The sequence below is a fragment of the Delphinapterus leucas genome, unplaced genomic scaffold (genome assembly GCF_059928025.1).
Source record: "Delphinapterus leucas isolate spDelLeu-1000000601 "Yukka" unplaced genomic scaffold, BTC_Dleu_Yukka2 spDelLeu_asBTCV2_sq69, whole genome shotgun sequence".
Lineage (NCBI taxonomy): Eukaryota > Metazoa > Chordata > Mammalia > Artiodactyla > Monodontidae > Delphinapterus > Delphinapterus leucas.
In genome coordinates this window covers 505,377-531,472 of record NW_028322278.1, presented here as the reverse complement: position 1 = coordinate 531,472, position 26,096 = coordinate 505,377, and the positions used below count along the sequence as shown (strand labels likewise).

Sequence of the window (26,096 nt, the reverse complement as noted above, 5' to 3'; positions counted from 1 at the left end):
AACATATTTGTTAACAAAATTATTGCACAAAACAAAAAAGTATAAGGAGAAATAATCACATGTAATAGCACTAGAAATAGTCAGTGTTAAGCTTTTGTTTGCCGTCAAATAGATGCATTAGTAAAGTTCTTAAATTGTGTGATAAATAGTAGGAACTATAGGAATGTTTGTCTTTGCTATTGTTTTTGTTATTATGTATTTTATCTAAATTATAAGGTTTTTTAGATTTATCTTGTGTTTAAGGCCCAAAGGTTTAGAATATATCATATAGTTATATAATTAGAGAGGTCTTACTAGTTTGTATGACATTTTTATTATTCACTATTATCCATTTTCAGAAGGTTTGTAAATTATTCAAATAGAAAACTAATTGGACAGTATACTTCTTGAAATATATTCTTGTTAAACTAAGTTACAGCAACTTAGTCATTTTAATGCAATACCCAATGTTTGTAATATTATGGATGAGCACTATGTGAGAAAAATACATTTTAAAATATTGTAAAACCACTAGTAAATACAGAGGAAAAGTACTACCTTTTCTTAAAGTTAAAATTAGAAAACAGAGCAAAGGCAAATGTTTATATAGATACCCACAAATAAAAGCATTTGGAAAATAATTGAATCTTAATTCTAACTATACATTACATAAGGTATTACATATACATATAAAGTATTAAGTTACATTGAATATTCTAAAGTCATTACTTTTATAACTTAAAAATTACCTATGAAATAACAAAGAAAAAGCTCAAGTTATACATGTGATGGAGAATGATTCAACTCAAAGCTCATAGATAAGTTATTTAAGATCTGGATGAGGATGAAAAAACGTCAAAGCAGAATACAATCTTTGCTACAACCGAGGTGATAATAATTATGGGACTTAAGGTGGAGAGATGATCATTTATATCAGGGGATTTAGTTGGGCTTTAGGATGAAGGAGGGAATGTCTGAAATGAAATTTGAGAGGACAATATCATCAGGGAGAAATTTCGGTAAAGTAGGTTAAACAACTATAGAATGTAGATCAATCAAGGGGGAAACACATACATACGGAAAGCATGTTGCGGAAGTGAAAATAATTGTGTTGAGAACTTTTTTGTTTTTATTGTGGTTTCCAGTTGTTATAAAATGCCCCTAGGAAATTAAATGTGAAATGAAAATTTTTATCACTGGATAGGAAAATAGACTAAATATAATCACTAACACACAGTACTTTAATGTAGATAAGGCTGCATTTGAAGTGTTTCTCGTGTATTTATTTATTCTTGACAACAGATATGAATATATTATCTCCATTTTACAGATGAAGAACAAAGACCCAGAGACATTAAATAGCTTGCTCAAGTAAACACAGCCAATAAAAGGCAGATGTATTTATTTTACCCAAATAGTCTGACCTCAAATCTGTGCTCTTAACAATTACACTAAATACTGTTTCTCAAATTTTTAAGAGTAATGTCCTTGAACAAATATAACAACACTTCAAATTCTCATTGTTCTTCCACTTATGAATTCAAGCTATGCCATTTGGTATAAAAATTTATTTTTCCAAGAGTATCAAACTTACTAGAAATCTTATAAATATTCTTAAATATTTATTCTCAGTACCCTCTCTGTTGTGTTCTTAAACCTGAATACGTAACATGAGTGGAAAAATGACAAACTCCTTTATTTGAAGAGTAGGGAACTTGCAGATAAATAAGATTATATTTAGAAATTCATCATTCCTTCTCCTATTGAATGGAAAATAATTATTGATAAAGAGCAGAGTGGTTGTTGCAAGAATTCAGTGAAATAAAATAAAACAAAATATATGAGTAAGAATAAACAATCTGAACTATATATACTATACATGCCAGGTACTAAAGAATATATGGATTTGATTCAAATCATGCTTTATTCTTTCTATTTTTATCTTGGACTATTTTTGTTCATTTACATTGAAAATAAATAATTTTCCAATTATTTATTGAAAAAGTACATGAGTGTACTCAGCAGACAAATTCAGAAAACTTGACAAAATCTGTAAACATTGATTTAAATAAAAATATCACCCAAGAGTTCTTTGAAGAGAGTCACAACAAATGTTTGGGCTCTGAGTCAGCCTTTGGTATTTGTTTTCTTTGACCACCCTGAGATCACTGATTTTAACTATCTTCTGAGGTCTGGAGAGTGAATATTTCTCAGCTGCCCAATTTGTTCTGAAAAAGTTAGCTCTCAGGAGAAAGCTTCATCTTTCAGACCTCTTTTTCACATTACCCTCTAGCTGCCAATGCCACGGTATATATACTCCTAAGAGATGACCCAAAGTTTCTAAGATGTCTTCTAAGTAGCTAGAAGGGAATATCAGAGATAGTCTCTCTCTCTCTCAATCACACACACACACACACACACACACACACACACACACACACACACACCGCTTCCACAAACACAGAGCTTGTAGTCAGTAAATTGTAGATTGGTGTGGTATTTGCAACACTGCTTATCTGATTTCTTCCTAAAGATGTTAACCTTTACAGAGTATCAATCCTATGCAAAGTTGTGAAATAATCAAACCATGCCTTTAGTGCCTTTGGTCTGACACAGAGTATTGTTCCTTTTTGAAAGGCAGCTTATTCTAACTCTTCTGTTACTCCATGTCCTTCATGTGCTTCTCCTCCTACGAATCCCTCCAGCCTGCCGCATTGACACCTACATAAAGGTCTGAAAAGCTCACTCCCGAAAATGTATGTTAATATCTTACCAGCTTCAAAGTAGTTCCTATTTTATGTGTGTTTTGCATTTTCCTATCTTCCATCATCACATGTGCTAGAGCATCATCTTTTGCTCCCTGAACAATCTCAGCATTTTTGACCATATATGTATGAGTTTATATCTAGACTCCCTATTCTGTTTGTTTATCCTTATGCTAATACTACACTATTTTAATTATAGTAGCTTTATAATAAATCTTGAAATTATGTAGGGTATGTTCTTTTCCAAAATGGTTTTAGCTAACTTAGATCTTTTGTATTTATATATAAATTTTAGAATCAGTTTGATTATTTCTTTGTAAAAAGACTACATTAAGTCTATAGAGCAACTTGGAGATAACTTCATAATATTGTTTCTCCATTTATTTTAGTTTTCTCTAGTTTATCTCAGCAATGTTTTATAATTTCTAGTCCTCAGCACTTACATATATTTTATCAAATGTATCACAAAGTATTCATGTTTGTTGATGCTACTCTAAATGGTATTTTTAAAATGTTCAATCTCTAATTTTTCCTTGCTAGTATATAGAAAAACAATTGACTTTTGTATATTAATATTGTACTCTGTTTCCTTGCTAAACAAATTTGCAAGCTCTAGTAGCTTTTTAAATCGATTCCTTAAGGTATTCAATGTACACAAACAGGTCAGCTGTGAATGAAGAGTTGTATTTCTTTCTATCCAATCTACACAGTCTTTATTTCTTTCCCTTGCCTAATTCCACCAACTAGTATTTCTAGTTTATTTTTGAATAGAATTAGTGAGAGTGGAAAAACCTTCCTGTGCCCAAACATAAGAGTAAATTTTATAATTTCACCATTACATAAAATATTAGCAGTAGCTTATCCAGTTTAGAAAGTTACTTGTTATTCCTAGTGTTTACTGTTTAGGTCTATGATCCCTTCTGAACTAATTTTCTGTTTGATTAAGGTAAAAGTTGAGGTTATTTACCTATTGTTTCATATGGATATCTACTTGTTCCAAAAGGATTTGTTCTAAAAGCATCCCTTTCTCCACTGGCATTTTTGTTGAAATTAATTAACCATGTATGAGTGTATCTATTTCTTGATATTCTGTTACATTAATCTATGTTTCTATACTTACACCAATACCATACCAATGTGATAAAGTATGTTTAGAGTAAATCTCTGAATCAGGTAGTACATGTGTTCCAACTTTTTTTTTCTCTTTGAAAGTCATTTGGGCTTTTCCAGGTCCTCTGCATTTTCATAAAATATATAAAATCACTTGTCAATTGCTACAAAAATAATAAATATTTTTCTGCAGTATTAATTTAGATTGTGTTAAATCTAGATTGATTTATTAATGATGACATTTGGAAAAGTCCATTTAATAAAAAAATTATCATGCCTTCTTATAATCATTATCATACTTCACATAATGTATATAACAAATAAAACATATACAACAAAAGAGCCTATAGTCATTGGTATAAAATATTATGATCCATCAAATGACAGTGAGGTGTTTCTAGAATTTGGATCAGATGATGACTCAAGGGTTTGTTTGCTGGCCTTAGAAATTATGTGGATAATTGAGGACATACACACACACACACACACACACACAATTTGGAAATGTAACATAAAATATCGTCTTTTAGAGCAATCTAATAAGGAAAGATACATTCATATCAAATTAAACAAACTAAAAGATTAGGCCAGCAGAAGAAGTCATCACTTTCATAGGGAAAAAATAAGCATGTATAGATGACAAGGGATAAGTAAGAGGAATATTGCAATTGTAGTTCTCATTATAATGTGGGAGCTGTAGGCAAGAAGTATTTCATAGAAACAATGAGCTTCCTGGATTACATACTATGAGTTAACTTTGTCATAGCACAATAGTTTAAAAATCCTAATTCAAACTCATAGTCTTTTGATAGTGTTGAAAATTCATTTGGTGGGAGTATGGATAAATTGACTTTCAATTAATGAAATTACTATAACAATTCCTTTATAAATACTTAAGAGATTTAAGTGTATCCTAGCATTTTTGCTTATTTGGTACTGCTTATAATTTTGCACTTATCCATTATTAATACATGGAACGCATGAGTCAGAAAACACCCATACTCATTAAAGTTAGAGGTAACGTACATAGGCAAGGTTCCAAATTTTATTCTACTGGTAAGTTTGAAACTTTGCTTTTGCCATTTTTCTTTTCTTTTGTAATTGTAATTGGACTTACCTCAGTAGGAAAATGTTTTAAACTTGACTGCAGTTTCCATATTCTCTTAATTTTTCTTTGCATTTTATTTGATATATTTTTCTCAAAAAACATAGTAATGGTTTAAATGTAAATAATTAAATATACCATTCATTCTTGTTAAACATGTTTGGGAATTAAAAATGACTGTGCCCATTGGCTCCTCTTTTCTGTTAGTGGCTGGTGTAGGAATCAGGCTCTGCATGACTATGCAGATTGAGACTGGGAAATGTGAAAGGCCAACAGAAGAAATAGGAGTTAGCAAAGAACATTAATTGTTTTTAATGACGTGCTCTGTTTAGGTTAGAGTGGGCCTAAATTACAGTTTGTCATTTTTATAAGAGTAAAGCAGTTCACTGATATCACATTAGATTATTTTATTTATATTACAGGGCTCCTTACTAGTTGGTAACCCCTGAATGTCATCTGGCTCATCTATTTCCGTATCACACTCTAACATGGCCAAGAGTTCAAACTGAGTTGCCCCTACCTACCTTTCCATCCAGAAAAGACTTAACACCACATATCTCATTGATTCCAGGTCTTTTACCCCAAAGTCTATAAGGCTATTTCTTAAAAATTCCCTGACTCATTGGTTAAAATATCTATGAATTGAGTCAACTATGCTAGAGACAGGACTGTGGGTTGGAACAAGGCTTTAATTCTGAAATTGGGGACTTCCCTGGTTGTCTAGTGGTTGAGACTCCACACTTCTACTACAGGAGGCACAAGTTTGATCCCTGGTTGGGGAAGATCCCATATGCTATGTGGTGTGGCAAAAAAAAAAAAAAAAAAAAAAAAATTCTGAAGTTTAAGAGGCTGGGAGCAGAAAGGTATAAGCACCCTTTACATCGTTGCACAATTCCTTTACCTTCCAGAAGTAACTGGCTACTTGATCAAGAGCCTTGAACCTGGTGCGACATAAAGGGGGTTTAGTAGCTCAAACAGGTGGCTTTGGAGCCTCTAACCTTGTCAGAGAACTTGAGGGAAACATGTCTGGAGCTTTAGCACAGATATACAGGTATCCAGTTGCTGACTATGTGTAATGCAGGTATTCTCTTGAAAGAGAGATCATTTTGGTGATCCTCTGCTAAAGCATTAACAAGAAAGAGTCTCTGATATACATCTACTCTTTAATTTAGCATAAAAGAACCTCTTTTATTGCCCCTTTTCATTAGTACTGGTACATAAACTTCAATGTAATATAAGGTTGCCTTTAAGTAGGCATGAACTTTTCACTGTTTCATATATTTTTCATTTTAACACTGTCTTCTTCGCATTCATTCTAACAGTAGTACAGGCCTCTTGAACTTAGGTCTGCATGTTGCCGAACATTGTGTAAAAACCTAGTTTATATACAGACGAGAGCAGCAAGATTCTCACACACATGTTTCTTTTCTGGATGTGAAAAATAATTAATTGTCCATTAAACACTCTCAGTGTCCATTACTCCTGGCATGTGATTGTACTGAACAACTCTGTATTTTTCTGCTTATTGTTTTATCAATTCTCACGGGTGGGTAGGGTTGAAATACAATTTATGTGCAGCTATACTTTATCACTTTTTCACCATTATGAGATTAAAAGGTCAATACCATTCTAAAGGTCATAACTGACAGGTTATTTGCAATATTTTTATAGATTTACAAGAAGAAAAATTAATTTGTTGCATCTGTTCACACTAGAAAAACTGTTTTTGGAAAAGTCTTTCCTGTAGTAAAGATTCATAGTTCTGCTGTTTTAGGTATGGCCTATAGTTTCAATAATATTGTGGGGCTTGGAATGTAAGTGTAACTAAAGGCACAAATTCTGTGCCTCAGATAATCATAGGATTATAAAATAGTTTCTACTTTGCCCTCAATTTTATCTTACCTACCTGTCTGATAAGCATCATGTTTTAGCCTTGGTTTCCTAGAAATCAGGACATGAGGAAAATCTTACATATTCAATTATTGTTGGAGGAGTGGTGATCAACTGAAAGCAAAAGTGTAGAAAAAGAGGGATAGGGAATAAAATGTCATGTTTTATCAAACTGAACATAGTTTCAAAAAAAAGTACGATTGCTCAGTTATGGAACATCTCCATGAGATTACACAGCACCACATAGAGCAGTTCCTTGAAGGAAGAAAGGAAAGACATTTCTGTTAGTTGCTTTCCACCTCCTGTCTCTTGTAATCAAAATCTTTGTGAGGCATTAATTCACCTAAACTGGGCCACTAGGAAGGCAGGAATTTTCAGTTGGACATGAGTCCAGCTCAGGTGGACTGGATGCTGGAGCTGCTGGAGCTCATGCCTTGGAGGGCACACAGGTGGTCATGTCTAATATCCATCCCTGGTCCTTTGGCACCCTGGGACAACTTACGGTGTTCAGAGATGAGAGGCAGTCACTGGAGCCAGGATTTTAAAATCATTGCCTTCACTCTGGAAGTGAGGGAAATGAATGAGACCCAAGTAACTATGAGTGGTGTATTGACTCGGTCTCTAACAGTTTACCCTTCATGCCAATTAAATAGCATACACTCTTATGATATACAAATCTGTTACTAGTAAAAGAGGCCCTGAATTCTATCTCAAGAAAGAAGGAGCAACTACAATCCCTCAGAGTAGAGGTCAATGTCAATATCCTTCAATATAGTCCTTGATGTTACAGGTGATCCTAGAATCAAAGTTGATATTTATCTTATACTTCCTTTACCATTCATTCTAGATTTCAGTCACCTTTGGACAACATTTTTATTCTCACTCATTTGTCTGATGGAGTGATGAGAATTTCATCTCTTGAGGCATAAGACTGTTGATAAGAATTTTCCTACTTCTACCACTCAGTTTTCAAACCTTTAACTTTCACCAGACCCTGTTAAGTCTCTTGCTCTGTAGTTCACTAGGACCTAGACCATTTTGATGTTCCAGAAAACAACATGCTGATTCACTATATTAGTGATATACTCATTAGACCAGGGAAGCAGTAAGTAGCATGTGGTCTTATCTACTAAGACACAGGCAAACCAGAGGGTGAGAGATAAAGTTTCAAAGATTCATCCATCTGCAGTTATTTGTGACGTTTTTGTGAGTCTAGGGCTCTGTGACATTAGAGGAAATTCTCCTAATTTATAATACTTGTTACACTTTGAACTTCCAGCCTATAAAAAATGAGGTGTGGTTTTTAGTGGACCACTTGAATTTTAGAGGGCTTGTGGTTACTGTTCTGGTGTTTTTATGTGGTATTTTAGAAGATAACTTGATTTGAGTGAAGCATAGAGAGGGTGCTACATGATATTGCAGCCTACCACTTAGGTATATAATCCAGCAGATCTGATGGTAATAAATATATCTGAGGTAGGTAAGGATGCTAGGCAGAGTTTTAAGGGATTCTCTACAACCAGAAGTTGTATAGATAGAGGTGGAAAAGACAAAGGCCTGGTTGAAAGTTTGGCATGGTGTAGCGCCACTATGGAAAATTAACTACTATCTCATTGCAGTGCCCCCTCTCTCCCTGGGATGACCAGGGTTTTGGTGATGGGAAATATTCCGAATAGGCAAAGATACAAGCAATACACTTAGTTATCCAATATGTATGTCTGATGTGTGGAAATACTCTAAATTCTGTGCTGTGGTAGAGAACTCTGCCATGAGGTCGATGGCCTGAAAAGAATAATGCAAGAAGCTTAGGGCTAAGGAGTTCTAGGGAAAATACATATGGATTATTTAGAACACTTTAGTAAGGGCTGGGTTGGAGACTACAGAAAGAGTAAATCATGATTATTCTCCCTACCATGGGAAAGAGGAAGCCATGGAGATGGATGGTTATTCTTACTGATTCAAGCAGCCAGCATTATAGTAGAGAAAGATAGAATCTTCCATTCTAAGCAATTCTGAATATTAAATTTGCTCTGGATATAGATTTGGGCTCTCCTGTTCTCAATTCACACTTTTTTCCAAGAACTAAGTAAACTATACCACCTATACACTGAAGACCCCCAAATTCAGTATTTGGGATCATTGGAAAGGCGGCCATATTTTCATAGAAGATAGTGATGGAGCAGACAAGGATGTAGGAGGACTGTGAAAAAAATGTACAAACTTGGAGGCCAGTCAAGAAATGTGAGTATTTTAAAAAGGAAAAAGAGTTCAACTGTATTGAATGTTGTTGCTAGATCAAATAAATTTAGATATCAGATCTTAACAAAGCAAAGTCATTTGAAGTGTTAGGTGCAAAGCACACATAGAGGTTGGTTAAAAAGTGAGTAGGTATGTAGGTGAAGGCATCCTGAATCCACTAAGAATTTTACAAACAATTTTCCATTTTCTAGCAATTTTTTTTTTACATTTTACACATTGACATCAAGCATAATTTTGCCATATCTTAAATGATGACTGCTAATCTACTTCTTTTTTGTTTTACTAAAACCATTTACCCTTTTATCTCCTTCACTCCTTACTTCACTGACTTTTGATCTAAAAAAATAAAAGTGAATATATCATGAGGCTTGACCTATTGCCATTTTCCTACTCTATTAATCTCTCTACTTTCTTATCCTGTCACTATAGATCCACTGACTAACCAAAAAAAAAAAAAAAATGCAAGTAACTAATTAAGATAGTGTGTCTATCATTTTACCTCTTATTATTTCTTTGTATCTTCATAGTAATCCTATAGGAATATCATTTCTTTTACTCTCATTTTACAGATGAATAACCTGACACTCAAAGTCACAAAATACAGAAGTGGTAGAAGTGGGTTTGAAACCCATTCATTCTGATTCGATACTTGTTTTTTGATCACAGCTCTCTATTAAACCCTCACCAATCATTTGAACTACCCTTCTGTTCAAATTCCTCATACCTTAAAGCTTCCCATGAATTAGCTATTGAAAGATGTCATTAATATAGAGTAACCTCTATGTCACTTCTATCCTCTTTCTCAGCTCTTGACCTTGCCTTGTACTTCACTAGAATTATTAGGGTCAGAAGACACAAGATAGGTATTTTCTTTGTCAATCACATAGTATTTTTTATTCAGAAACTCAACTACATGCTTCCTTTTCCTCAGTTCCAAAGGCTGGGTGCTCATTTCTTTTGCAAGGTTATATCAACTGTCTCTGCATTGGATTCTATCTTCTTCCATCTGTTTCAGTACTGAAATATTGCCCTATATTTAGGACTTTCTCTCTTCTACATTTTTAGTTCTCTTATCAGTTGCTCTTTTCTCTGTATGTATAAAAATACTTAAGTATTTCCCATAGTGGTTAAAAAATAAATCAACAACAACAACAAAAATATTCTCAAACCTGTGTACTCCTGTAACTATTTATTGAAATAAAGAAATATCTAAAGCTGCCTAGTAAATGTAGTCATAATCAATGCCAAGATATATCCAAAGTGAAATTATTAGACCTTTTGAATAAAGAAAGAGTCTTAGCATACTCAAGACAAAATAATAATAATAATTTATTGAACTACTATGTGTGTGTACCCAGTTTATTCCTTATCATTCCATTGTGTGACTGTAGCAAAATCTGTATATTCATTCTATTACTGATGGACATTAGGGTTGTTTCCATTTTTTGGCTACATTATATGTAGTGTTGATACCAATAGTTTTGTTCAAAGTTTTAGGTAAATATGTATAGTAATTTCTATAAATAGGTTACTTATCTAACAGTGGAATTGTTGGGTAATATGGAATAATATTGTTCAGTTTTAGTACAATACTGACAGTTTTCCAAAATAGTTGGGTCAATGAACACTAGATGTTCAGTTGTTCCATAAAATTGCCAACACTTGATACTGTTTTTCTTTTCATTTTACCTGTTCTGTTGAGTGTGAAAGATTTCTTAAATTCAGAAACCAGTAAGCATAGAGGAAAAAAATATACAAGTTTACCTACATAAAATAAAGATGTTCTACTTATCAAGAGACACCTTTAAGAGTCTAAAAAGGCAAGCTTCAGCATGGGAAAATATATTTGCAATTCATATATTTGTAAGATACACATAAATATTTACTAAGAAATTGAATAAATTTGAATTTATTCAAATAAATTTCTATGAATAAATCATAGAAAAAAATGAACAAAACACTTGAACAGGGCTTTTACAAACAAAGGTATCCAAATAACCAATACATATATGAAAAGGTGCTTAACTTCCCTAGATGTTGGGGAAAAGGCAAAATAACACTTTATACCAATCAGAATGGCTAATCTGGAATATATTTTCTTTTGTTTCTACTAAGTTTCTGGAGTGATACCAATTAGTCATATCTTTAACTTTTTGAGTTTGTATTTCCTTGACTCTATGAGTAACGTAAATTTAAAACCCAAATCCTACAAAAGAGCAGAATTACCGTATATGATTTTTCACGAGAGCTTGCCTTGCATTCTCCATCTAGCATTCAGGCCATTTTGGAAGATTTCTGTCATGTAAACACATGTACTTTTTATTTCCTGCTGATTTTTCCATAAAGGTATAACCCTTTCAAAGTCCCAGTTTCATCCAAAATATCGATTCCAGCTGACCATCTTGTGTCAGTACAAAATATTGTCTCCTATTCCCTCTAAGGCTATCCAACCTTGGGATCTGGGATAAATATACCATCATAGGCCTTCAGGGAAGCCTTGGTTTCAGGGGCAGTTTACTTGTCTGACTTTCCACTTATTTTCACTGTCAGCCTCCTACCTCCTGGTTTGGAACTAAAAATGTTAGCAGTTGGATTTGAGTCTGAGCTGAACGTTTCTGCATATCATACAGACTGAAAACATGTCTGAAGATCAAATTGCTGCATGAGAATATGTAGAATGAGGAGAGACTATAAGCTAGAAAAAAAAAATCTACTGGAATGTTCACATTTAAGAGGCAAATGGAGAAAAATTAACAAAGGTGAAAAAGAAAGAGTAGAAGAAATTTAAAGTAGGAAGTTTTCCCAAGATGTTTGTTAATGAAGAAAAGGAGAGAAACAGTATGATAATTCATGTGAGGTTTGCTAATAAGCAGGATTTTGGTTAATTTGATGAGACAAACATGAGCAACTGCTGACGAGGAGGATTCTTTTTGAAGGAGAAATATGGAGGAATTTCTGAAATATGGAGGAATAAATATTCCAAGATTGAGTCATTGTAAAATGTCTCTCTTTAAGGAATGATGTCGGATCTATATGATTGATATCTGACTGACATTTTACAACATTTCCATGTATGGAACAGTATGGATCATTGACCAAATAAGTTGTTCCAACTTTAAACAGAAAGTTTTCTTAGTCCTACCAGTTCATAGAGATCATATTACTCATCTCTACTCCACTGAAGAAAGCCATTGCCAATATTTGCATATCTAAAGGATTATTTGACCATATGCCTCTCTTATAACCCTAAGCTTGCTCTCCTCCAAAAAATGGCAAGATTATTTCTCCAATTAATTAATTGATAAATTTGTCAGCTTCTCTCTTTTTCTTCTCCTTTTGTTCTCTTCAATTCCCAAAACTGTGCCATCTGCTATGCACAAAAAATTTTGCTAATATTAGCTATCTACTACTGGTGGCTACTTATGCATAGCTACTCTCCAAAAATTTCATGCTAAGCCATGCCAAGGATACATTTATATATTTTTTTAATTTGCTTTGCAAGTGTATTCAATATGTCCTTATTGTTAAATAAAGTGGACATTTTTCAACCCTCATTTTCTTTGGACTCTGAAAATTTTTCATATCTATCGCATAACATTTTCATAGTTATATATGTACTTCCAATGCTGCCCATATTACTCAGTTTTGTGTTCTGGATTCTCCTTCCCTAACTGTATTCCAATGCTGAGGTTGCTCATCTAACCTTGAGACATCTCTTCTTAAGAAAGTCATACATTCCCAGATGTTTAAATGGTGATGATAGTGACGGCAATAATAGCTAACATTCGTGAATATGTATAAAACTCTAGACGTATGACAAGTGTCTTGCATATAATATCTCATTGAATTTCCACAATAATCCTCTAAGATCAATGTCAAGAGGTGCCACTGCAATCCCGCTTTTGCAGGTGAAGAAACTGAGGTATAATCCTTTGATTAGGAAAATTGTTTGTAAATGGTCAAGCTTTTAAACCCAATTTATCTAGTACCTCTGCTTGTCTATAAGCCCATTGTACTCAGATACTTTCTTTATAGCCCAGAAATCTTATTTTTTCTACTTGGTAATATCTTGCAGACAATTGGACAGCTCCACTCAAATCTTACTTGTCCCAAACTTAACTTGTGATATTATTCCATCAAAATCTCTCCTATTCCTGAATCTCTTTCTTAGTAAATGGATTGACATTCCATTAATACAGTTATCGCGCAAGACACCTTTGCCCACCTGTCACAAAGCACCAAAAATTCTTTATTCTCCCTCCTACATTATTTATTTTCTCCATTTCTACTGTCAACTCTTTCCAGCTGCCACTGTCTTTCTGTTAACTGCTGAAATGACCCTTAACTTGTTGATCTGAATTCCTTTTTTTTTTCTTGCTTTCCAATCCAGTATTCAGACTGCAAAGGAAACAGTTTACAGAAACACGAACTCATCCTACTGTTATCACATGTAAGGTATTTCCACAATTTCTCTTTTCTACTTAATAAAACTGCAAACTAAGAATAATTTCAGGTTTTTTTTTTTTCTTGATATGATCTCTTCCTACTCTTTTAAGCTCATTCCATAGCAGTCTCTTCCTCTCTTTATATTCATGTTGAACTTTCTTTTTCAGGAGGCCTGGGCTCTAGAAAGTTTTTCATCTGTTAGGAAAGTCTTTGCTTGCTTCCAAATGCACCTTACCCTGTGTTGTGTTATACCTCCATGTGGTATATTTTCTTGGCATATTTTGACTTTGCTTAGAAGAGAGTAGGAAATTTGCCACGTGTTCAAGACACAACTTGTTTCAGCCCAATCCTAGAAAATGTGCAATTTCCATGCGTATGTAAAGTAGGGAGGAAATACATGGCTAGCCTAAGGTAAATTGGACAAAACAATTACAAAGTAAACTGACAGAAAGAGGGCCGAACACTGATCTCCCCAGTTCTTTGTAGGAGGAGTGTATTTTTCTCTTGACCATATGTTTTCATAGATGTTAATGATGTGCTTTCCCTTGTTCTTCTTCTCTTCATCCTTCACCTCCTCTGTCTTCTCTTTCTTCTCCATTTCTTCTTATTTTCCATTTGAACTAATTTCTTTAAAAAATTCACGACATTTCTCTTCAATATATGTAGAGGAAATCTGAAATTCATTGAGAAAGAATTTAGGGACATTGAAATAGCTCCCACCACTCACACTGGAGGTCTCAATACAAAGAACTTATCTGATATCAATGGATTTTTAATGTTTTGTATGAAAATTAAAAACTTGATTCTCTCCATGCCCTTTTCCCTTTATCTGTCTTCAATTTCTACAGAAGAGTGAATCTATGAAGATTTCTCTTTAGTCTCTGATATTAGTTCCATTTCACTCACATTTGTGTTTGGCTATGCTCATCACTTTACAAATTATTGTCATTAATTAAATTTTATTTCATGTAAAATAATATACAATGATATTTTTATTTCTTTTACTTTAACTTTCCCACCTCCTCTTGCCGTACACTGTAAGATACTCTCTCATTCTACCCATTATGCCAACAATATATTCTTCCAAAGTCTTAATGGAAAAATGTATCATTAAAACACTTTATTACCGTTATGCAAAAAACATTGTAGGACCTTAAGCAACAAGCCACTATACGTAGTCTTCATACTGAATTAAGCTGCATTTTGACAGGAAAAAATAAAAGAAAAAGAATTTCCTTAAGATAGCGAGAGATGTCGTTCCCTTCAGACCTGCTCTACAGTTTTCAGTGGGGAAGGATTTTATTCTCCAGCATGGACTTTGACATTCTTTCTACACCAGCTTTTCAGTTGAGATGATAGTACTAGATGTTTGGGGAAGTAAGTTTACTGATGGGAAATACATTTATATGCAAACCTATGCCTCCCCCCAGCCCCGCCTCATTACATTAAAGAAAATCTCACTAAAAGGGGCTTTTTGGCAAAGAGTAAGGAAAATTCTGGTTTTTGATCATCAAACTTGATATATTGATCAATATTTGAAAAGACAGCTTAAATGATTCAAAATTTGCATATGTTTATACAGGATACGTACCTCACCTTTGGCACTCAAAGTGACAGTTAAGGAGATTAGCAAAGAATAAGTGCTTGGAATGCAGTTAAATGCAGCATAAATGGATCCTTTTCTATAACAGTTTTAATGGTTACTTAACCTACATATGACTCCATTTCTCCTACAGAAAAATAGGGATAATATTGATCATTCGTAAAACTTTTTAATATGTTACCCCATTAATCTCCTATTGTTTTGTATAACCCAGAGAGAGAAGAGCTCTAGACAAAATACAGAGGCTGTGATGCTGGCACTCAATTTTAGATACAGAAACGGATATACCCAAAGGCTTGAGCTATTGCAATTTAAAGCTGTTACAGGAGTTGCAATCTTTCACAACAAGCTGAAACTAAATAACCTGGACTTTTGCCTCACTAAGTTACTTAAAAATATAATACATTAGTATATAAGGACACACCAAAGCAATCAATATTTTATGAAATTGCTGGACTGTAATATGGATTTTGAACAGTATTAATGTTAAATGCATTAACTTTAATGAGGAACTTAGAAATGGTCTCTTAATAACCTTATTGGGATATGACTACTTTTAAATGGCTTTTACTTTGTCCTTGGAATTCATATGATGCATGTGACAGTGGCTTGTTTAGTGTTAACAGAGGATTAGATGAAGGAAATTAATTAAAGCTTCCTAGCAACATTTTCCCCTTGAGCTATTCAGTATGCTAAAGTGGTGTGACAGGGTACCATCCTTTCTCTAAATCTACTCATTAAATAACTCAATTGAGTTTAAACACACATCCTTTTTTTAAAAAATTAGACCATAATTTTTCTCCTTGTCTTTCTAACCTGACCCCTTCGAGCCGCTGCCACCTCTGTGATTTGTAATTACCTTTTAGCTTCTAATAATAGGATGGTCACAAAGTGTGTCCATGTGTTTCAGAGTCCACCAATTCACTTCTTGAGACCTGTCTTCAATTGAGATGACAAATTTAAATAGGTTAGGGACATTTGTTTAACTAATCCCCTGGACAAATAAGTATCTAGAATGATTTCCTATATTAGATGAAATACAAGTCTATAAATCTTTTTAAACACTGCTCATGCCGCACTTGAATACTTGGAATAATAATCATTTTTCAATTTTATGTTTTAGAAATAAATAGATCTATTTCGGCTTTAAATTCTCACAAATTGTGATTTTCTCTGTTTTTAAGACATTGTTATAAATGTATTAATTCTTAGCTATTAAAAACTATTACTTATAATACAAAATAAAAATAATATTTACCAGTATTTATTGTTTGTGGATTTTTTTGTGTGTGTGTGTGGATTTTTTGATGATAGCTATTTTGACTGGTGTGAGGTAATATCTCATTGTATCGATAGTTTTGATCTGCATTTCTCTAATAATTAGCAATGTTGAATATCTTTTCATGTGCCTCTTGGCCATCTGTATATCTTCTTTGGGGAAATATCTATTTAGGTCTTCTGTGCATTTTTTGTTTGGGTTGTTTGTTTTGATGATATTAAACCACATGAGTTGCTTGTAAATTTTGCAGACTAATCCCTTGTTGGTCACATCATTTGCAAATATTTTCTCCCATTCTGTGGGTTGTCTTTTCATTTTGTTTATGGTTTCCTTTGCTGTGCAAAAACTTTTGAATTTAATTAGGTCCCATTTCTTTATTTTTGTTTTTATTTCCATTACTCTGGGAGACGGATCGAAAAAGATATTGCTGCAATTTATGTCAGAGAGTGTTCTGCCTATGTTTTCCTTTAAGAGTTTTATAGTTTATGGTCTCACATTTAGGTCTTTAATCTATTTTGACCTTATTTTTGTGTATGGCATTAAAGAATGTTCTAATTTCATTTTTTTACATGTAGCTGTCCAGTTTTCCTAGCACCATTTATTGAAGACACTGTCTTTCCCCCATTGTATAGTCTTGCCTCCTTTGTCGTAGATTAATTGACCATAGGTGTGTGGGTTTATTTCTGGGCTTTCTATCCTATTCCATTGTCCTATATTTCTATTTTTGTGCCAGTACCATACTGTTTTGATGACTATAGATTTGTAGTATAATCTGAAGTCAGGGAGCCTGATTCCTCCAGCACCGTTTTTCTTTCTCTAGATTGCTTTGGCTATTCAGGGTCTTTTGTGTCTCCATACAAATTTTAAAATCCACAAACAATAAATGCTGGAGAGGGTGTGGAGAGAAGGGAACCCTCCTACACTTTTGGTGGGAATGTGAATTGGTACAGCCACTATGGAAAACAGTATGAAGTTTCCTTAAAAAACTAAAAATAGAGCTACCATATGATCTTGCAATCTCACTCCTGGGCATACATCCAGAGAAGAACATGGTCTGAAAGGATATATGCACCCTAATGTTCATTGCAGCACTGTTTGCAATAGCCAAGACATGGAAACAACCTAAATGTCCATCGACAGAGGAATGGATAAAGAAGATGTTGTACGTATATACAATGGAATATTACTCAGCCATTAAAAAGAATGAAATCATGCCATTTGCAACAACATGGATGGACCTAGAGATTGTCATACTGAGTGAAGTAAGTCAGACAGAGAAAGAGAAATATTGTATTATATACCTTATATGCGAAATCTAAAAACAAATGAGACAAATGAACTTATTTACAAAATAGAAACAGACTCACAGACTTAGAGAACAAACTTATGGCTACCAGGGGGAAGGGTGGGGGGAAGGAATGGTTAGGGAGTGTGGGATTGACATGTACACACTGCTGTATTTAAAATGGATAACCAACAAGGACCTACTGTATATCACAGGGAAATCTGCTCAATATTATGTAACAACCTAAAAGGGAAAAGAATTTGAAAAAGAATAGATACATGTATATGTATAACTGAACCACTTTGCTGTACACCTGAAACTAACACAACATTGTTAATCAACTATACTCCAGGGAATTCTCTCATGGCCCAGTGGTTAGGGCTCTGCACTTTCACTGACTAGGGCCTGGGTTCAATCCCTTGTCAGGGAACTAAAATCCCACAAGCCGCATGGTGTGGCAAAAAAACAAAACAAAACAAAAAACTATACTCCAATATTAAATGAAAAGTTAAAAAAAAATATTCACAAAGGAAAACTTTATCTTCTTGGAAAAAAGGGAACATTTGACTATAACAATGACATATGAAAAGTAAAGTAGAATATAATATATCTTTTGAGTTGTATTAAATTTGATGTTTTCAGGTAAACAAGTACAAAATCCAGAGTTCCTTATTTTCTAATCTCGGTCAAATAAAAAGCTCAAGCTTTAAAATGTTATGATACCTCCTCTTTTGATGTCAGGGATGAAGATAAAAAGCTATCCCTCTAAAATTAGGGTTAGACTGTGCAGTCTTTCTTCTTTTTCTCATCAAGATATTATTCTTCTACACACAATTTCGATGAGGAAAACCAACCTGGATAAAGGAACATGACTTCTGTTTAAAATAATTATTTAGGAAATCAGAAATAGATGGTCAATAGCATGGTTGAATTAATAACACTCTGTTCAAAATAGAAATAAAATGTGTTCACACAGATAAATATAACTGTATTTTAAATATCAATATTATAATTAAACATGTATACTCTATGTGCACACAGGCATATGTGCACTTTCATACACACACACACACACACACACACAAGGACTGTTTATCCAAATTGTTAACGTACTTTGCTGATTGCATTGTGGTAATAACTCTGAGAAAGCCAGTGTTATTATTCCTCATTAAATTGGACTATATCATCTGAAAGTAAAAAACATAAAGCTGATCACATTGACAAATTTTACTAATTTAAAAACATTGATACACCAATATAAAAAGCCACTGTTTATATGGTTAGCACATTTGTTAATCCATTATTTTAATCATTATAGGATTGACAGTTTCATTCTTCTGCAAGCCAGACACATTCGATTTTTGAATCAACCCTTCTAATAACTCAGATGTCTAAGATTAAACATTTAAAATAAGTTACAATGCAAATTTGACCAAGTGAAATGCATTTGGTGTGTTTCAGGATCATAACAATTAAGAGATGATAGCTATTGTTCTAAAATAAAATTCTATGAATGTAATATTTAATGAGATTCAGAAATATTATAACACATTCACGTAAAATTTTACTCCATCATTAGTGAGAAGCATAGTAATTCAACTGTCTTAAAGCATGTACATAACATTTTATTGCAGAAAGGATCAGAAACTTTTAAATTCTCACTGTGCATTGTAATGAAAGTTGTATTTACCTAACTAAAAATGTGAACTGCAAAATTGCAAGATTTCCTGTAGGAAAATATAATACCAGTTTCTTTGTGGAGTTTTTGATACATTGGTAAAGAGTATAATTACAATTGCAAACAATTATTTTGCTTGGACATTAAAAATAAAATAGTTTACCTAAATAGCAAATAATAGGAGTTTTGTCTTAATTAAATCACCTAGAAGTTCTGTCCTTGTAGTGTCTTTTTTTTTTTTTTTTTTTTTTGTGGTACGCGGGCCTCTCACCGTTGTGGCCTCTCCCGTTGCGGAGCACAGGCTCCGGACGCGCAGGCTCAGCGGCCACGGCTCACGGGCCTAGCCGCCCCGCGGCATGTGAGATCTTCCCGCACCGGGGCACGAGCTCGTGTCCCCTGCATTGGCAAGCGGACTCTCAACCACTGCGCCACCAGGGAAGCCCTCCTTGTAGTGTCTTTTAAATAGAATGAATCTCAAAATAATTCCAATGAATAAAGATAATGTCTTATGACATTCAAGTGCACCATTTCTAGTAAAATTCAGGTAATACGTTGGCAGCTGGTAGGAAGCTCCAAACACAGAAGTATTTCCACAGGGTTTGTTTAGATTTAGGTGGATTTCCTACAGTCACTGCGATTTTAATTCATCAGTCCTCTACAGTGGGATTTCTGAATATATAATCTGTACAGCATTTTCATCAGAATCAGCAGGAGTGCTTATTTCAAATGTGAATTCCTAGGTCCCATCAGAGACCAAATGAATCAAAATCTAGGTGGCAGAGCATGCATTTGCATTTTAATGATTTGTCCAAGTGATCCTCATGCACATTAAGTTTGAGAACGCATGTGCACCCTTAAATCCAAGTAAAGAATGTATGAAATATATATCAAGTAGTTCACAGAGTTGTTCGGTGAGCAAATGCTGTAAAATAAAACAAATAGTTTATATAATCTGACAATTATAACCTATTTCACAAACTTTAAGTACAAATGAGGAAGATTAAAAGGCTCAGAGTGTGCCAAGGTCACAGACCTCTTAGCCTTGGTGATTTTCAAGCTTGCCTGAAGAGTCCCCAGGAGGACTACAGGTACACTATAGATAACAATGTCACAATACAATCTACTGAATGAGAATCTCTTGGGGCAGAGGTCTGATAATCATTACGTTTAGCTATCTAGTCTGGTGACATTTATCATTAAGGAAGTTTGGAATATACTTCCTTGAGCATTCCCAGGCTGACACTACAAAACACTCATAATAATCTGAATTGCTAGTGTGGCATTATAGCCTTAGTTAGCCCAATCACTTTAATTTATGTCTCTAATATCTATTAACACCCTATATGCCATTACTTTTTACTTCAAAGGATTGGCTTAATACCGACATCTTATTACTGTTTTTACCTAGGATTGTTTTTAATGAATTATCATTAATGTACTCAATATTTGTACAATCTAATCTGTGAGCTGTCTGATATAATTTTCCTACATGAATTTTCAAAAGTTTCACTGCAGGGCTCCCCTGGTGGCGCAGTGGTTGAGAGTCCGCCTGCCGGTGCAGGGGACACGGGTTCGTGCCCCGGTCCGGGAAGATCCCACATGCCGCGGAGCGGCTGGGCCCGTGAGCCATGGCCGCTGAGCCTGCGCGTCCGGAGCCTGTGCTCCGCAGCGGGAGAGGCTGCAACAGTGAGAGGCCCGTGTACCGCAAAAAAAAAAAAAAAAAAAAAAAGTTTCACTGCATATACAAATGCATTAATAGCATTTGTATTGAGAGTAGTTAGGGGAAATTGTCATATCTTATAATTTGACGAGGTGTGATCAGTAGTGATTTTTTCTCTAAATATTCACTTCCATATATTTTTCTATATATTTTCTATAAATTCAATATCTTGAAATATGTGTATATATTATGGCATGAGACAAACAAGCTTAGAAATGACTACTCTTATCAACACTCACATAAGTATATTGATTCAAGGCTTATAATTTTAAAAACGTCATAATGAATACAAGTGAAAACAGAAAAAGTAAAATCAGTCATCTCTCAGTTAAGAAAACATTTATACAACTGTTTAAAAATAACTGTAAAATTCAGTTGTATATATTCATTACTATACATGTAAAACCAAAAACTCAGTTCCTTAAAGGATTCTCCTTCAAGAATAATCTGTAGTTTAGAGTGGCTTAAATGTCCAGCTTCCTTGCCTGTTCTTTGCCAGTGTTTTCTGTGCTGGGAAGCAGAGAATGCAAAGGGCAGCACCGTATTCTGGTCCTGCAAGAGAAACAGAATGGTAAGATTTGGGAGATACAAGGTGCACTAATTATGTCACAGAGACTAGAACAGCAGTGATTTTTCCCCCATTATTAGTATTTTATATCAGTAGAATCTATTTAATATATTCAATAATTCTATTATTTCTAAGACCTTCCACAAAAGGGCATTACAATCCTTTTAGTTTATTGCAAACATATATATTTTTTAAAGTGGATTCACTTTATTTATTTTTTGGCTGCGCTGCAGGATTTGTCAGAAGACAAACAGTAAGTTGTGAGCTCCATTTTGCCCAACTACTTTTTTCTTCACACCCTGGAGAATCTGGTGTCTGGAACTGTAGAGACATCATCATGTTACCACCCCTTCTCCTCTCAGGTTGAATCCACTGTGACAGAACACTCATGTCCTTAAGAGGCAAGGCCTAGCAAATAGCCTCTCACAAATCCACTGAACATCACAATGTCCTGTTTGATAAATTCTGTTGCTGCTTCAATTATATTGCTGATTTCAGGTGCTGCTTTATTTGCTCATTTCTGAATCAGGTCTTCCTGCTTTCTTTATATCTTTTATCAACTCTGTCTCAGTTGATTTGCACATAGTTACTTTGACTGGTAAATCTGAAGAAGATGGCCAGCAGCCTACTGTTGCTGTAAGTTTTCCAACTTTCTGGAACAAAAATCCTGCACAATGGCCAGTGCAATCTGGATGGCTACTGAGTATTGTTCTACCGGAAGTGCCAAACTATGGCCAAACATAGATTCTACCAGCGGTGTCTTCATGTATACTGAGTTAGGTCCAATATGAATCATCATCACTTTCATATTCAGGTGAGAGAGATCCCATCTAGACTGGCCTGGCCTTGGAATCCAGAACCAAGTGAAGAGGACTCAGCTGTCAAACGGGGGCAAAGAGGGCCTGGGGTTGGAAGAAAGGGTCATAGATGCAGAAGTAAGCACTTCATGAAAACTAAGCAAATGGTATTTCTAGGTAAATCAGTCTTTCTGTGCTGGACTAATTAAAAGAACTTCACAGCTCTCTATCCCCAAGCTTTCTCACCCTCTGGAATTGAGGGCTTTTACTGCTTCCCCCATTATTTTTTTAATTAAGTAATGAATAGTATTTTATTATTATTATTATTTTTGGCTGCATGGTATGGCATACGTGATCTTTCCTCCCTGACCAGGGATTGAACCTGTGCTCCCTGAAGTAGAAGCATGGAGTCTTCACCACTGGACCCCCAAGTAAGTCCCTGAAGAGTATTTTATAGATAAGAAAACTTTAGCCTCAGCAGGGTAAATTTGAGGACAGTTCCAATAGCTAGTTTCCCAGAGATGCCCTTGAAGTGGTCCTTACAGTTTTTGCAAACTAGAATACCTGATAGTGTTTATCAGCGCAACACGTCAGGTGCAGTGTAAAGGTATGGGTACTGAAAAAGTAATATTGACCCTAACTATGCATTCACGCACAGGCATTTACAGATTTTTACCCAGGCTTTGAATTAAAAGATAGATTCTCTGAGTCTGATCAATGTCAGCCTCTTGAGATGCACTAAAATGAAATTCAGAAAAAGTTGAATAACTTAAACTACTCTGGAGTTACAGACAACTGAAGTAGAAAGCCTCTTAAGCAATGTGAGAGAAGAAAAAAAGGGGCAAAAATCTACCTACTAGCTTGGGTTGTAGAACTCATGTTTTTAGGAGTTGGGAGAAAAGAAACTTTGGAGCAGGTGTTTCATGTGACAGATCATTAGATCTGTTATCTAGGTCTGTATTAGATCTGTATAGTATCTATTGAGATACTACAGATGAGGAAAGATGTTAAGTGTATTTGCTTTGTATCATCAATGGAGATTTTTTGCTGCCTCTGAAAGCTTGCTGTCAAGATTTAATTTAATATTTAATTAATTTCCTCTCTGCCGATCTGTGATTTCCCTTAATGCCATTTCCTTTTCTAGAGAGATCACAGATTACTGTAAATTATTTGTGTTCAGTGAGGATGGGCATAACGGTAGTAATAATGAGAACAAGAATAGTGACTGGCCATTTATACATAAAATGAATTCTGTTAGAAACACCTATAAATATTGTACCAGCGTTATTAATTGGCTTAATAAGATCAATTGGCATAATAAGATCTAAGTTGTTTATTATAAATAAAATGAATAAAAATTCACTAGTCAGCAATAGATATTAGTATTTTTCTTTTTTAAAAATCTCTTCTTTGCTAGCCCTAAATGCTTTATTTCTTAGGGGTCTAATATTGACTTCACTAGTCTTAGTGGAGTTACCAGCTTGTGGCTGAATCACGCTCACTCTAGTATTCAGACATGGTTTGACACATCTAAATTAGGGTGAGGAAGATTATTCCAGAATATCGAGGCTCTCTTTTGTCAGGAATTGGGGGATGGGGACTTATTCTGAATAAAGAGGAAGTGAAGACTGGAAAGGTTACTTGGTCAACAGAGAGAAAAGATTAGCCTGAAAATAGAAACTGTCATTCCCAACATTCTCAAGCTCAGACTGCATCAACATATGAATACTTGGCACTAAGTAAATGGTTATAAAAAAACACATCTAATTCCCAGTCTGTAATCTACCAGTGACATTAAAAAATAAGATAACACCACTGGTGATGATGTAAGTGTTGTTTTCGAGAAGGGCTGCTAGTACAGCTTATGATAGCATCTTAATAAACAAAATATTAGTTTTGAGTTGTAATGAGGATTAAAACTTAGATTGAGAATCAAGCTTCTCTGCATATATGTATGTATAAGGAAAATCTATTTTTCCTTAAAACACCTGCATTGTATCACTTTAGAGGTAAAGGATGGTTTTTTCCCTTCTTAAATCTCCTCTTGATAAATATATTTTCATTGGAAGATGTTTTAAGTAGTCCCTCATCTAAGTGGAAAGATTACAGGTACCATAACAGGGAATCTTCAAGAATATAAGGAAAATATTTTAGTCCGAATCAGTTCTTACATGAGATGATATCAAGTCACTAGTTAATTTCTAGAAAGAATAAATGCCATGGGCATAGAAAAATAGGAACTGATGAATAAGAAAGGCAATCTTCATCAAGGTTTGTTTCTTGGAATATGTATAGCTAGAGCCTGTATGACACTTTTCGTTTTATTTTAATTGCTAATACAATTTTTCTATATTTTAAAAATTGATATTGTTCATATTAAGAACATTTATTTGAAATGTCTTACAAAGCATTCTAACACATCCTGAAACAGTGTAGTTTTTCTTTAGCTGCTGTACTACCTCTCTACCCTCCCTCAATAAAACACACAAAACACCTTACTACAACCTTAATACTTTAAAATATTTTTAAAAACTCTAAAATTACAGCTCAAATAATTATTTAACCAATAAAAATAACATTATTTTATGAGACTCATTTTAGGGAGTATTAGTTATTACCTTGTAATTCTACATTTTTTCTCATTCTTCCCTTCCATTTTATTTCCGCTCCTCTTTTAGCATACCTTCATACGTCTGTCATCATTTTGCTCACGAGAAAAAAAGGTGGCATTTTTAAATATCAAGTAATATGTGTAATAGCTTTGCTAAACATTTCACCACCAGTTTGTTGCAAGAGATTTATAAATCAGATTTTCATTAAAAAGGAGAAAGAATCAACACCATATGTTGTGCTAAATCCTATGCAGCTGCTGCTACAGCAGCTTAATGTGTGAACTAGAAGGCATTCAGTACTCTGTGTGATATACAGGACTGTAACTTCTTTCAAATGTTGTGATTTTTTTTAATATTAAGATTAAAATCTAAGAAAACATGGTAAAATGGAATAACTTAGAAGTGTTAACATTTATTTTATAGAAAAGAGAGTTGCTAAATGGGTATCTATAACTGAAATTAAAATACCCAAGTACTCTTGAAATTGAAATAGAAAAGCAGGCTCAAACAAAAATGTTGTATATTAATGCAGCTCCTCTTGTAATCTGACCTTCATTGCAATGTACTTTTGCCTAAATATCCATCTAGTTGGCATTTTTATTACAATTCTGCAAATGGAAAGAGAGCAAATGAACCATTTACTGCCTTTATTTTCTAAGTATAATCATGTTTCTGTTTTCCATTCAATGATAGCCAACTCTTTTCCACTCCAACATAAAACATTCTTGAGTGTTAATGATCAGTTATGGTAAGAGGTTGATATCGTACCCCATGCTCATTTATATTACAATGTACAGAATGTCAGAATCAGTTATTTATAAACTTTAGTTGAGAGGTCAGGAAATAATACCCTAATGTAAAACTGTGCATATTTTAAATAATATTTATGGGCCAACCACATATGAGATATAAACACTACCCTACATATACATCTTAAATTTATTAGATTTGAAGTAACAACACTGAAGGAGGAAAATCATTTTTAAAAGCACCATAAAGC

General features: G+C 34.1%; 1 protein-coding gene and 1 pseudogene across 1 annotated transcript in view; one reads left to right on the top strand and one right to left on the bottom strand.

The window, feature by feature from the left end:
• The window catches only part of LOC149743812 (uncharacterized), a 119,118-nt gene that overhangs the window by 54,158 nt on the left and 38,864 nt on the right, over window positions 1–26,096 (top strand). The gene's annotated exons all lie outside the window — the stretch shown is intronic.
• Window positions 20,774–25,250, bottom strand: LOC149743813 (FUN14 domain-containing protein 1 pseudogene; annotated as a pseudogene).